A 12995-nucleotide genomic window follows, 5' to 3' on the forward strand; every position below is an offset into this window, starting at 1 on the left:
CACAGAGAGAGAGCTGTCGTGTGTTGAAGAGAGCCGGCTTACACGTGCCTCCTGTGAAACCACTCTGCGTGAGAAGGAGGCATGTTTGAGCATAACCAGAAAAAGAAAAGTCTGAAGCTGCACATAGGCATACAGGCTAGTGTGGGCTAGATATGGACAGATACACACGAAGAGTTGAAATGGGTCTGAAGAAATACTCATTATAAGTGTTACATGAGAAAAGCCTTATTAAAGATTTTTTGGTTACAGCTCATTGACCCTGAACTAATTAGCATTAAATATCACTTAGGGAAATTGCTAATCTATGGTATCTGACACAGTGAAAGAATAAAAGAGGAACTCACTCTGACTCACGTAGCTTTGAACTTTCCTTTCTAAATACCACACAGCTTTCCAATCTAGTAGCAAGTAACCCATGAGGTGAACTCCAGCCCTCAGGATAACGGAGTGAGGGACTGGGCTCCTGCCTTCTTAGCAAACAGGGCTACAAAAAGGCATCATTGTGCATAATTATTTCTCTCATTCTGGTCTGGCTGAATAGCACTGCTCTCCTACCTGGCACCCTTAGCAACTTAAGTCGTTGCTTCTGACAACTCAAAAGCCCAAGGCCTGTGTTACATGCGAGCAAACTACGAGGTAGAGCAGCAGAGGATGCTGAGGAAGCAGCGAGAAGAGGCTGACAGTGAAAAATATGCACTATCTCCATCACTGGATATATTAAGGGGTTCACACCTCTCACACCAAGTGATTTGTGACACGTTACGTTGACTCTAAGACAGCACAAATCTCTGCATCTCACCCATGAAAGTCAGGACCTTAGATGTGACAAATGGGCATCAAAAAGAAAGCTTGCAACTTTATATTTCTAAAAGTTATATAGAAAAGATATGAAAATTTGGCTGTAGAGAAAGAAGACTGACTTTGAACAAGCTGAGAACTGTTTATAGACCATAGAGATTAGTACCTGAGCAATTTTTCCCCCACAGGTGTGTTTGGCTTCATGGTAGTAGCTCTTTTGCTGTACCATGTTCACAAATGGCAATTTCCTGGAGATCTAAGCTGCTGTGTATGTTTTCGAGATACTAAAAACTCATTGTTGCTTCTGTTTAAGCACGGGCATACTTCTGGCTGGTGACACTTTTGTCAATATTGCATCACCCAGGAAATCCCATTTTATCCTAGATTCACTGAAGTTAAGATCTAGTAGAGTGCAAATCCTACTTATTGTCACAAATAGGTTTCAACAGAAACTCCTTTACAGCATGCCTTAGCTACAACAGAAAACAAAACCAGCTTACTCTTTTTTTTTTGAGCCAGAGGGTCCAACAAAAAAAGCATCTGGTCTATAAAACACACAATAATGGGAAAATAGGCAGTTCTTTAAAACATTACAAAATTGATTTCTGCCAGAAAAGGCTCATGTGATCTACAACTGCCTTGTATGACTATACTCAAGAGTGCTTTTGGCAGCTTTCTTTTTTTTTAAGCTTTCTTTTCAATCCAATGCTGCATTCCCAGGGTCCTTACAGGGTGGCTCCTGTCTTGCTATTTTAGCTATTACTGACAAGTAAATGAGTCTGTTCTATACAACGCTATCTCCCCATCATCACCCCTGTTTAGTGGGAGATGTTTTCCCTGCTTCCAGGCAGGAGTCTGTTCCTCAATCAGTGTTACATTTTTTGAGCTCTGTATTCAGATGTTTTCTTGTTGAAAAAGTCCAAGAAGGAGATATTTCTAGTACCCCAGGCTTTATTTGTACAAGGCTCTGCGACCAGGCTTCTAGAATATATCTGTGAACACAACATCAATTTCTTGAAGTCATGAGCTTTTTTTTAACTTTGGTGGTGGCACTGCTGTGTTTTGGTTTTTTTTTTTTTTTTTTGAGGTTGCTTACTTCATTTTAGTGGTATCAGTGTAATCCAAGGTAACTCTTCAGAAGTCAATGGAATCATCTAACATAAAACCACATACACGAGTGGAATAAAAGCCTCTGAGTCACTGGAATAAGTCTGTAGCTGTTTGACTAGGCTGTCTTCAACTAACAACTGGGTAATGAAAATGTTCTTTGCTGTGAGACTGAATCTGTTAGAGCTTTTATTTCTCAAATCCCATATAACATGGATAGCTTTTTACTCTTCTGTGGTACATTTCATCCCTCGCTCTGTGTGAATTTTCAGATGTTAGATCTTCTTTGTAAACTCTGATGACAATTCAGACATAGGACAAGTCAAAGCTTTTTTATACTCTCAGTACAACAGATCTTTGTTGCAGGCATGCTGGCTAGACAGTTTCCTGAGATGGCTTTTTGTATGTGGTATACTGATGTGTGTGTGTGTCTATATGCTATTTGTAAGTTGTTCACCTCTCCTGACACTAAACAAAATTTGTTGCTATTATCACTTTCTTTTCACCCAATGATTATATTTTAGAAAAGTTTAGCTACTTTAGACTACTCTGCTAAAATGTGTCGTAATTCACTAGTAAATTAAACATAGTCAGGCCTGATATATTCATGCGATACTTTTAACGGAAGACTGGGAGCAGGAAATAGGTTGCTGGAATTCCCTTTTGCACCAGTAAAGTTGATGTTGCTTGGCTACTGTGATATCTACCACATTGCAAACTACCTCCCATAGCTGCTCTTTTATTTCTCATTTATGCTCAGTAGATACGAATGCATAACAGAGAAACCTCATCTTTGTACATTCTAATGCCACTGAAATCACAGCTGCTTAAACTTAAATGAGAGTTTCTACAGATATTTTGAAAGGAGAAGTTAACCAAGTTGCCCAGTTTGGCTCTTTTGACCAAAAATCGGCTTTTTAAAAATACCTCAGTGTGATTTGACAAAGATCTGAAAATTAGTCATTTTAGAAAAAGGAATACATTCATTTTATAACCAGCCGAATGTGTTAAATTTTTCCCTATAATACTTTCTTGCCTTAAAGGTTTTTTATGTAGTTGTTTCATTGTTACATGGCTTTTCCTTATTGCGTTTTTGGAAGTAGAATTCTACCTCTTTAATTTATCCCCACTGTTTATTTGTGATTTAATGACAATAAGTTATCAGGTAAAAAGTGGGAAGTCAAAGTGGGCAATTCATTTGGTTTAGACAAACAACAGGTGGACTACATTATGTACTTGTCTAGGGGAAAAAAAAAAAAGCAGGCACTGTACAAGAACCGTGGCTTTCCAAGCTATGGTAGTATTTGCCAGATGACACATCTTGAACTGAATCCTTAGTTAGCATTAATTTCAAATAGCACAAAAAATAAGTTTTTTTAAGTAAGGCTGCAGTTTCTTAACATGTTATGCCTTTACAGGCAATGCTCCAGTTAATAGTTCTGTACAGTAAATCCAATTCATGCATTTGATCAGATGCCCCCCAGACACAAACACACTCTGTACACAAAACAAGATACATTGGCTCTCGGTCTTTTCTTGGAAGTCACAGTATATACCTCCTCTCATCTGAAACCTCACTGCCTTAAAGACATATTCACTTCTTATTAATTTGCAAAAACTTCCTGTTAACCAACAAACTCCTAAGAAAGCTCCTCCCAATTCCCAGCTTTTGAAAAGCTTAAGGATTAGTTAAGCATTACTTAAAGATGCTATATGAAAAATATTGCTATATTGGAATATACTGTATTTGAAACACTTTTGCAAATACTCCAAAATATTGAAACTATCAAATTATGGTTTAGAAAGAGAAATATTTGGATATTTTTTGTAGCTGTATGAATTTTGTTGCAGCACAGGCTAGACTGTTCTTCTCAAAAATACTGGCAAAATTTGCTTTTAGCCTCATTATGGAAGTCAACTGATTTTCTGGTTAGGAATGGCTGTAGTCTTCATTGCAGAGTTTTGTTGTGTCTGGGGAAAACCCAGATTAATCTTATAGGGTTTTCTGTTGGTTTTTTACTGATAAGAAAAATGAAGTAGTATAGATTTCCTCCGGTCTTGTGGAACTGTGGAAGCTCTACTGCCCATTTCAAAAGGACTTTCCAGCACTAAATTCTTCTGCTCTAAAATTACCTAGTGTTCCATTTCTTGCTATTGTCAGAAAAAAAAAGTGACCTTTCCATTCACATTTTTATGCTTGAGGCTACACAATACTTACTCTTTTTTGGCCAGACAGAAAATTTACAGACAGCTTTAATGAGATCTGTTTATATTTAAGAGAATCTGACTTGTTTCAACCATATATCTTTGAGTTCTGCAATTTGTTGACATGTAATTTGTCATGGGCTTGGGTGATGTCGGGGAGAAATATGAGGACTGAAATGTATAGGCTGTGTCAGAACTTTGCTCCTTCCCCTCTTGCAGTGAAAGTGCATTTCAGATGCACAGCACACCTGCTTTTAACCATACGTCCACCCATGCGCATGCACAAATGGAGGTGTGATGGTCCTTTCTGTATCCCTGTGCCATCACAATGACGTCATGAGGACCCTTCTGCTAATTCTGCATTTTTTGCCATTGTATTCATTGGGGTCCGTCTGATGCTGCATCAATGTGGTGTTCCCAGCTTCTGAGGCGATGTAAGATTTACTCACTATCTGTATTCCTCTTTTTATTCTGTCTTATTAAAACGGCTATTTTATGATGCCATTTGTTGTCAGGCCTTTCCTACTGAGATGTGGGAAGAACCCTGCACTGTCTCTCTCCCCCTCATCCCCCATCCCTCAGTGCAGAACAGAAGCCAAATTTAAGGCCAAGTTTTTGGGAAAGTAGTTGGCTTTTTTCCTCCCTTCCATTCTCCTCACCAGAGTAAGAAATCCACAGTTAGCATTCAAAGCTACCTGAAGTCCACTAGCCCTGAAAACATTGTTACGCTAAAAGGCTTTACCTCTCACGTAGCAATACAAAACAGTTGCTGACATGCATGTGGACAATTACTCTCATTTCCTTCTGTCTTAATGCACTATTTCAAAACTTTTGTGGTTTTACTTCAGGAGTTTCTGTGCAATACTTTAAAGCTGACTATTTACCAGATAATTTTCTCTGTTCTCAATGAGACGGCTTGGATTAGTGGCAGCATAGAGCTTCCTACATATCACAGCATTATGCTAATTAAGTTTTACAGCCTGGTCATCTAATAGACTTGAAGTCCATGACACAGTTGCTGCCGAAGTGCTTCATTAAAGTTCTCAAAAGGCTTTACAAAAGTTAGGTAAGCGTTAAATGATCCACTTCCATAACATTTTTCCAAGTAATTTAGAAACTGATTTACATCACAACTATGGTACTGCATCTCAGGAAACCAACAATTTTGTGGGGCCCAAATTATATGATATTTGATATTTAGGAAGATTTATGGTAATGGCCTTCCAATATGTCTCAAATTAGGCAGCTACAAATCATTGGTCACTTCGAACATCTGAATTTAAGTGATTTCATCAAGCCTAGTATAAAAAGAGCCTGCCAAATTAATCTCTTTTGGGATGCCAAAATGGCATGTTTTAGGAATAATATTTTTAAATATAGGTGATTATACTTAAAACAATTAAAATAATCTCATGGTTCATTTATTTTAAAGACCTTTAAATCATTCCAGTCTTGAATCTAATTTCAAACTTGCAAGCATTATTAAAATGATTTGAAGTGTTTAATGCAATACATATGGGATGGTAATGTTGCTAACTCCCCCAGGGCTAAGCTGAAAACAAATGGGTTTTTGCAGTTTGTGCCAGTAGAACAGTACTTCCTCCTAATAACTGAAAACAAGACAAGTTTCAGAGGACTCTTATTATTGTTGTTAAAGCATTTCTGAAACTCGTGATGAGCTTCTAAAACAAATCTCTGTTATTCTGCTATCACATTTCCCTATCAGTATTTATGTAAAACACAACTACGTTCATCCAATGATCTTACGAACTCTACAGGACATGGCATAAGCTAAAAAGCAAAAAGCAGCAAGACCAGCCTTTAAGTGGTTGTCTATGCACATCCATGTTCACAAGGTTCACAAAAACCAGCCTATTATTTTTTTATTCAGTTTTATCAAAAACTCTCCTGCAGCTATAATATTGACCATACATTTTCAAATAAAAGACTGCTGTTTATTTTCAGTTGTTAATTCATCTTTAATCTCTGTAATTAGAAGGGATAGTATTTGATAACAAGAAACTCTTCAGCCCTAAGATATTGCTAAGTTTAAGATTGACAACCACCTCTACTGTTTTTGTTCATGTTTCTGTTCTGAGTTTTCTTGTTCAGTGATCATAATGTATACATTTTGCATATGCATATATTCCCACCTTCCTGTCACTACTTCAAAGTATCTGTGATCACAGCTATAAATGAAATAACAGAAAATAACTGTCTGATATCTGTTGTTCTATTGATCAACTATCTGAAATTACTGACCATCACCGAGATAGGATTTCTTAACACAGTTGAGCAAGCCCTTGTTGTCACTCTACCACAGGCATCACCCTGGAACACCGGCTGCAACCCACACCGTGGTATATGCAGGAAGATGCGCAGCTGTGGTAGCACCTGTGGCCACCCTTTCTTTCCTCCCATGCAATATATACCTTAAGTAGATGTTTACTCTTGCTATAGTTACAGATCAGGGCTGCTTGACAAATTATTCCTTGCTGCAAGCAAGAAAGCAGGAAAAACAGGCAGGAAAGAGCTTGAACTAGGCAAGAAGAGATCTTACGCTTGTCCTGTTCTTCTCCGCTACAGTAGCTAAATAGGCACATAAATGGGGATGGGGAGAGATAACAGGCTGCCTGAACACTTCCATCCATCCCATCCTCATTGATCCTTCTGGGAGACCGTGGACTGGTGGAAGAAATGGTTCTACGTCAAACCTCATTTTCTGGTCAGCTTTTGCAACTACATATATTATTGCAAAGACAGCAGACAATACAGTGACATGTATCCATACCCCATTTCCATAGGGCCAGGGGTCCATACTTCTTCATGTCTTCAATAGTTCTTTGTAAAATAGAGCAAGTCTCCATTTTCTCTCTCAGTCTGTCCCAGCAGTGGAGTGTCACTCCACCTACCAGCTGTGTATCTAAAACTGGTCACTTCGTGCAACCTCCAGATTTTTAGCCTGAAAAGTTATAAGAAATGGAAAGAACTGGGTTATCAAAAGAGCTTTAGACAAACCTGATAGCATTAGTTTCCATTCTTAATATTTCTCATATGCTTTTGCATAAAAGGGTCAGGCTTAATTTTATATCTGAAATAGCACTATTTTATGTAACTAAATTAACAAAATATGATTTTTCCCCCTCACCCCAAAATCATTATAACACACCTAGAATCTGAACATCTACCTGTAATTACAAAAATTACAGGCTACACAGCATTGTAAAATAAATTGCTTCTGATCCTGACCCAATATGTAACCTAGGCTTGTCTTCATTCTTGACATGTTTCATGTGGGTGTGAATTACTTCTCACTATTTCACTTACAGCTTTCAATTTAATATAACAGTAACACCCAGGAACAATCCCTGGTATTTATCTTACTGTGGATTGTAGATAATCTCCTGCAACTTTATTAGAAGGTATAGTATTCTAATTTTTCTGAAAAACAGTTTCTTTTCACAATGTGGGTGAAAATTATTTTCTAATCTATATCTTCTCTCCAGCAGCATGCCAGAGTTGGCTGGGATTTAAAACTTAACTCTTTTATTAGAGTTTTAATATTTTTTTCCTTTTATTACAGCTTTCAAGTGGGATTTGGTGATACCAAATCATTACAAAACTTCTTGCGGAAAGTTATAACTGAAAGAAAGCATTTTGAAACAAACCTGACGGAGTGTAGTTTGCTGTTTAGTTTTGTACTTCGTAATGAGAAAAACAACTGCACTCCTGCTAAAAGTGGATAAGAGACAGCCTCTGCTGCCTCATCACTTTCCTACAACAAACAGAACCTAGGGGATGCAAAGCTTAAGTAGGAGTCATATTATAACAGTTTTAAGTGCTTGTGAGACTATTAGTATCAGTGCTTTAGCTGTACTGCTTATTTTGCTTTCAGAGTTGAGAACTCTGTGATGGCTAGAGTCTGAAAAGTGTACAGGCTAAGTAGATTAATTGGCTAATTTCTGTTTTTCAGCTAAAAGTAGGACTATGTCCCTGTTAGCAAACAGACACTGGCTACCACATGGCTACTATTACAAAAGAAATTGTTCAGATAATTGACAGTTTTCAGTTTCTTCAGGACTTCTTTAGAACTAGGTCTCTGAGTATTGAGTCTACCTGATACAAATATTAACTTGACAAAAGAGTTATACTCTGTCAAAGGCTCCAAGATTTTTTTTTTCCCTCTTCTCCTCTCCCCATCATTTTTAGCTGTTCCTGGTCTTTGGAGGCTGCTTGTTTGCTTCAACACTTCTTTGTTCTGGGCTCGCCTCTGCGTGAGCTGCCAATAGCTGGGCCACTGTGGAGGATGCTGGCAAGTGAAGGTTCAGCCACCCTCTCGTCTGTGATTTTCCCATTCTCCTACAAAACCAACTGGAATCTAGGCAGAAGATGTTCCCAGGACTCATCTCTATTACAGAGTTTGGCCCTTAAAGATGCCTCCCAAGGTTTTCCTTAACATCAATAATGTAATGCATAAATGACTGAAAATGTAAGCACAGCTAACTCTATAATCCAGATTTATTTACTGTGACTACTGTCCTAACCTAGGAAAATCTGCTTACTTCTACTGGGTTCTATCTTGTTTTCACAACATTTCTTTACACTTTCTTTTGGAAACACCTCTTTACAACATCATCCAATGAGGCTATACCATCTTTTTGTACCAAGGATTTCCAGTTTTCTGAAATATTTGTTCATGTTATTTATACCTTATGAAGTTATTTAATCAGTCTTACCCTGCTCCATATGCTTATATCAGATTATTCATGTATTTAACACATTTCACAAGGTTGCCTTGAAAGTGTTAACTTCAAATTTACTTTCGGCCTATCCATCTGTTTTTTTCTACAACATAACTCTAGTTATGATCTTGACCACTTGAACTCGTGAAAGGGGATTTAAGAAAGTAATGCTGAGAATCTCATGAATGAGGTGCTGTATTTCAGAAAGCCAAACAATTTGTAATTGGAGCAATGTAGCACCAGCCATATCTCTGCCAAATTCTTTGAATTATAGTTATCTTCATTCAAATAAAAAAGGTTTTTTTCCACTAACATAAAATTAGTTGCAATTACCCATTCCCAAGAAGCACTGAGAGACTGCAAGTGGTGAGGCAGAGGCTAGTAAGGGCAAGCAGAGGAATCAAAACCTAGATTTAAAAAAATGTATTAACTTTCTGACTTGAAAATGGAGCTGCAGTTGCATCTTTATCTCAGACTATGTCTTCCTAGCAGTTTCTGAACGCAATCCAGCATACTGCCATCAACATCTGGTAGTAGAAAAGATGCATGTTAACCTCCATTTATTCAGGCAGTACAGTACTACAGTGAGAAGACATTACTACAGTTCATTTTGCCAGGTGTTAGCAAATTACTGGTAGACCTTAATTCCTCTTCTTGCCTACAACAAAACTCACAGCTAGAAAACAAGAGTACTAGCTTTCAAAGAAAAGTTGCAGTTTGTAAAATAGTCTAGGCGTGAGATAATCTGGACTCCTCTCTTACAGAAAGGAATGAAAATTTGGATTCTATTCAGGAAGGGTGGTTACAGGGTGACACTGGGTGATGGACACTCACCCTTCACGCCTGGAGCTGAGGCAGCACTGCTCCCTTTTGCAGCAAAGACCACAGCTATGACTGGCCAGTCAGTGAAGGTAGGCTTTCTTTAGGCCACAACCTTGTAGTGACTTGAACCAAAGTTATTTATCCTAGTTTTCACTTGTTTTCAATGGCCTGGAGATTTTGGTGACTTCTGGCTGTCAATGACTTCTTCTTTACTAAGCCATTCCTGAGTGCTCCCAAAATTGTACTTTGTGCTGACTGCATATTCTGTCAGACTCCGAAATGACGTGTATAAACCTCATTCCATGTATAGACCTCAGTCTTTCCTAATGCTCAAATATAAGCATGGCGTTGTCTGCTCTGTGGCAAAGATTACTTCACAGTTTTTCAGGATTTTTTTTAAAAAGCCAACATTACTTTACATGAAATACAGCAGATGCATTTTAAAACTTTCCAGTTGTTTCCAACAGTTGTTTCTGTTTCCAGTATGTAAATCTGAGTGTTTGCAGAATTCATTATACTTCCCTACAGGTTCTGCAAATGTTAAAGTAGCATTATTCAATTATGTAAAGCAGCAGGAAAGCTTTTCTTCTTTGTGTCTTGATATACATAATAGCATAAGTCAACATTCACGCTAATATTAATTGAAAAATTAATACCATTTTATTGTTGTCAGAAATAATAAATACAAAACCCTGAGTAAGAGCATAGACAACACTCCAGTTTCCCCACTTCATAAGATTGTTTTCAGTATTTATTTATACTGCAATCAGTCATGGGTCAAAATCAACTGTGCATTTGTATTTAAAAGTTGGGCTAAAAGCTTATCTTTGGTTTCCTCTCATCCCAGGAAAAAAGTACAGTGGGCTCCTCTTCATATGCAGAACTCCACTTGTATTTTAAAGTACCTCTCCTTCCCAGGAGCTGCCTGAGTTGCTCTTAGGACAGACATCTTATATGCCATTAAAATATATAGACTGTATCAAAGATATTTCCTAGAGGCTTGAGGTTTTATCCTTTCTGATAATTATGTTTCAAATGAATACGCTCATATCATTCAGACTCTTGCCCAATTTGGATTTAGTTAAAGTGAATATAAATACACGCATAAATCTGAGAACACCAAGGGAACACTGCAGATAAAATTGAGGCTCTTGAAGTCTAAGCTAACTAAGCTCTAACTCATTAAAATTAGTTTTAGCTATGTAAGTTTAGAGAAGTAGTAAATAATTAATAGACATATCCACAGCTCTCTCCATACCGATTTTAAACACAAGCGTGTTCTATTTAATCCTGAAATTATAAAACATAAGCTAGGGATTGTTGACTCTTCACTAGGGAGCAGAGGGCTTGTCTTGCTATTACCCTGATAGAATTTCACTGACCTGTGTGATGTTTCTGATTTTCATTATTAAAAGCAGACTCAAGGCCAAGGAATGAGGTGAAAGTTACACCTTGGAAGAGAGTTGTTAAATGGTGACATCTTGCTTTTTAATATGGATCTTAATCTTTACCCTTCCATCTTTTTTATAACAGAATTCATAAGCGCTATAAAAAAAACATAAATGAGATAAAAGTAGGTCTATTTCATATTGCTGCAATCTTGTGGTTACAACAAAGGATTATTCAGAAGGCAGTTCCCACAAAAGAAGTAAACACGAAATATATCAGCGTGCATATGCGTGCTCTTTTTCTCTTTCTTTCCCTTGATTTTTGCTGCACATGTAAAATGCTAATTTTGCCCCGTATCTTGGTAATTTCAACCTGCAGCATGACAGATACAACTGTAATACTTCTCATAATAATAGCTAAAATTCACAGGGGTTAATATTTTACAGAAAATGCATTCGGATATTGTAAAAACTTTTGTGCTACATAGAAGAACATAACTGGCCAAGTAATAGCTGCTTGTGATGGGTCATACAGACTGAATAACCTAAGGAATGATATACTCAGTGGGCATGGTGAGATTTGGGAGATTTTCCTTCTTTTAAGATCCAACGCTGAGGTGCTGTATGCTCTTGGAAAGGTCTTTTCAGTACGTGTCTCTTTGTTTTGTTTCGCACCTTCTGATCATCCTTTCTGTATAAAACATATCCTGTTGGAATATTCCTTTGCATGCAGTGGCAGAGCACTTGGTACTAGTGTCTGATCTCTAAGAACCAAAAAGTATTACTTTAGTACCACGTTTTGTTTTGGTTTTGGTTTTGTTTCTTCCATAGTTATTCCACTGAAAATGACAAAAATCCTCCAGGGCACTAGAAACTGGTGCTGATGATTGCTAAGTGCTATCACGTCCCCTCTGAAGGTCACCCAGAGCATAAGCAGGATGTTATAGGACACAGCATGGTTAAGGAAGTTGTCTTTCAGAAAAGATGGAAATCCGATGTTCCTAAAAACATTAAATTTACAGTTACTGTTGGACAAAGGAGGACCATCCAGAGACTAAAACTGGGTAATTTCCCCTGCCTGAATCCCTTCTCCATCGTCATCTGCATAAGCAGGTAACGGTTTCTGCAGTAAACACGTTACACGGTCTCATGAGTCCTTAATCAGTTTGTGACCGCTGTGGAGCCACCTTTCAGAATTATATCCTATTGCTTAAAGTAGGTCTGTGACAACAGCACACAGGAGCAACACTAAGGGACAAAACTGCAGCACATCGGCATTGAATACAAGAAGAGTGAGACAGGAGACTTTCTCCTTTTCATCCCATCCACATAACACCATTCAGACCCCACTGTGCTCCCAGGTGGCCTGCGTGTCCCATGTGATCTCACTTCAGTGCTCTACAGCCCACGGCAGCACCAGACACAGCAGCCACTTCATGTCCTGCGACCCTCCGTAGACACGGTGCGACAGGGCAGCGTGCAGGCACTCTGCAGACATCCCAGGGCTTGGGGAGTTCAAACGGAACCCAGCCAAGACTTCTCCCTGCCTGCCTATGTGATATCTATGCCCTGCGTTAGGTGTGAGTAGGAGGACCCTGGCAGAAGAAATCCACTGTCTTTGACGTGGGACAAGACTACAGAGAAGGCATCTGTCCAGAGTTTGCAAAGGTCTGTAATAATGGACTTCTATATTACTGTGAAGCTCTATGCTAAATAAACCAAACTTTATTCAGGAGTCATCTTTGGATGTGCTTGCCTAACTCCAGTTAAGTTCTAAAAGCTGAAAATCACACAGGCCCTTTTAATTAAGATGCAAAGCTTACAATACATTTTAGTCCAAAGCAGCCAAGGTTTAAATGCTTCGCTACTGAGGTTGCATAAACTCCAGGAAGCTGTTATTCATTAACGGGTATAAGGAAACTCACCCTCTGTA

At 38.3% G+C, this 12995-nt stretch overlaps 1 long non-coding RNA gene across 1 annotated transcript in view; it reads right to left on the bottom strand.

Annotated features, from left to right (window-relative positions):
- Positions 1-12995, bottom strand: part of LOC148055661 (uncharacterized) — a 131180-nt gene that overhangs the window by 15565 nt on the left and 102620 nt on the right. The window contains exon 2 of the long non-coding RNA XR_015704896.1: positions 6902-7072. This is a non-coding gene — a long non-coding RNA (uncharacterized LOC148055661). The remainder of the gene's footprint in view (positions 1-6901; positions 7073-12995) is intronic.

Source organism: Nipponia nippon, unplaced genomic scaffold, assembly GCF_047370975.1.
Source record: "Nipponia nippon isolate SJK-2023a ecotype South Korea unplaced genomic scaffold, ASM4737097v1 scaffold_2, whole genome shotgun sequence".
NCBI lineage: Eukaryota > Metazoa > Chordata > Aves > Pelecaniformes > Threskiornithidae > Nipponia > Nipponia nippon.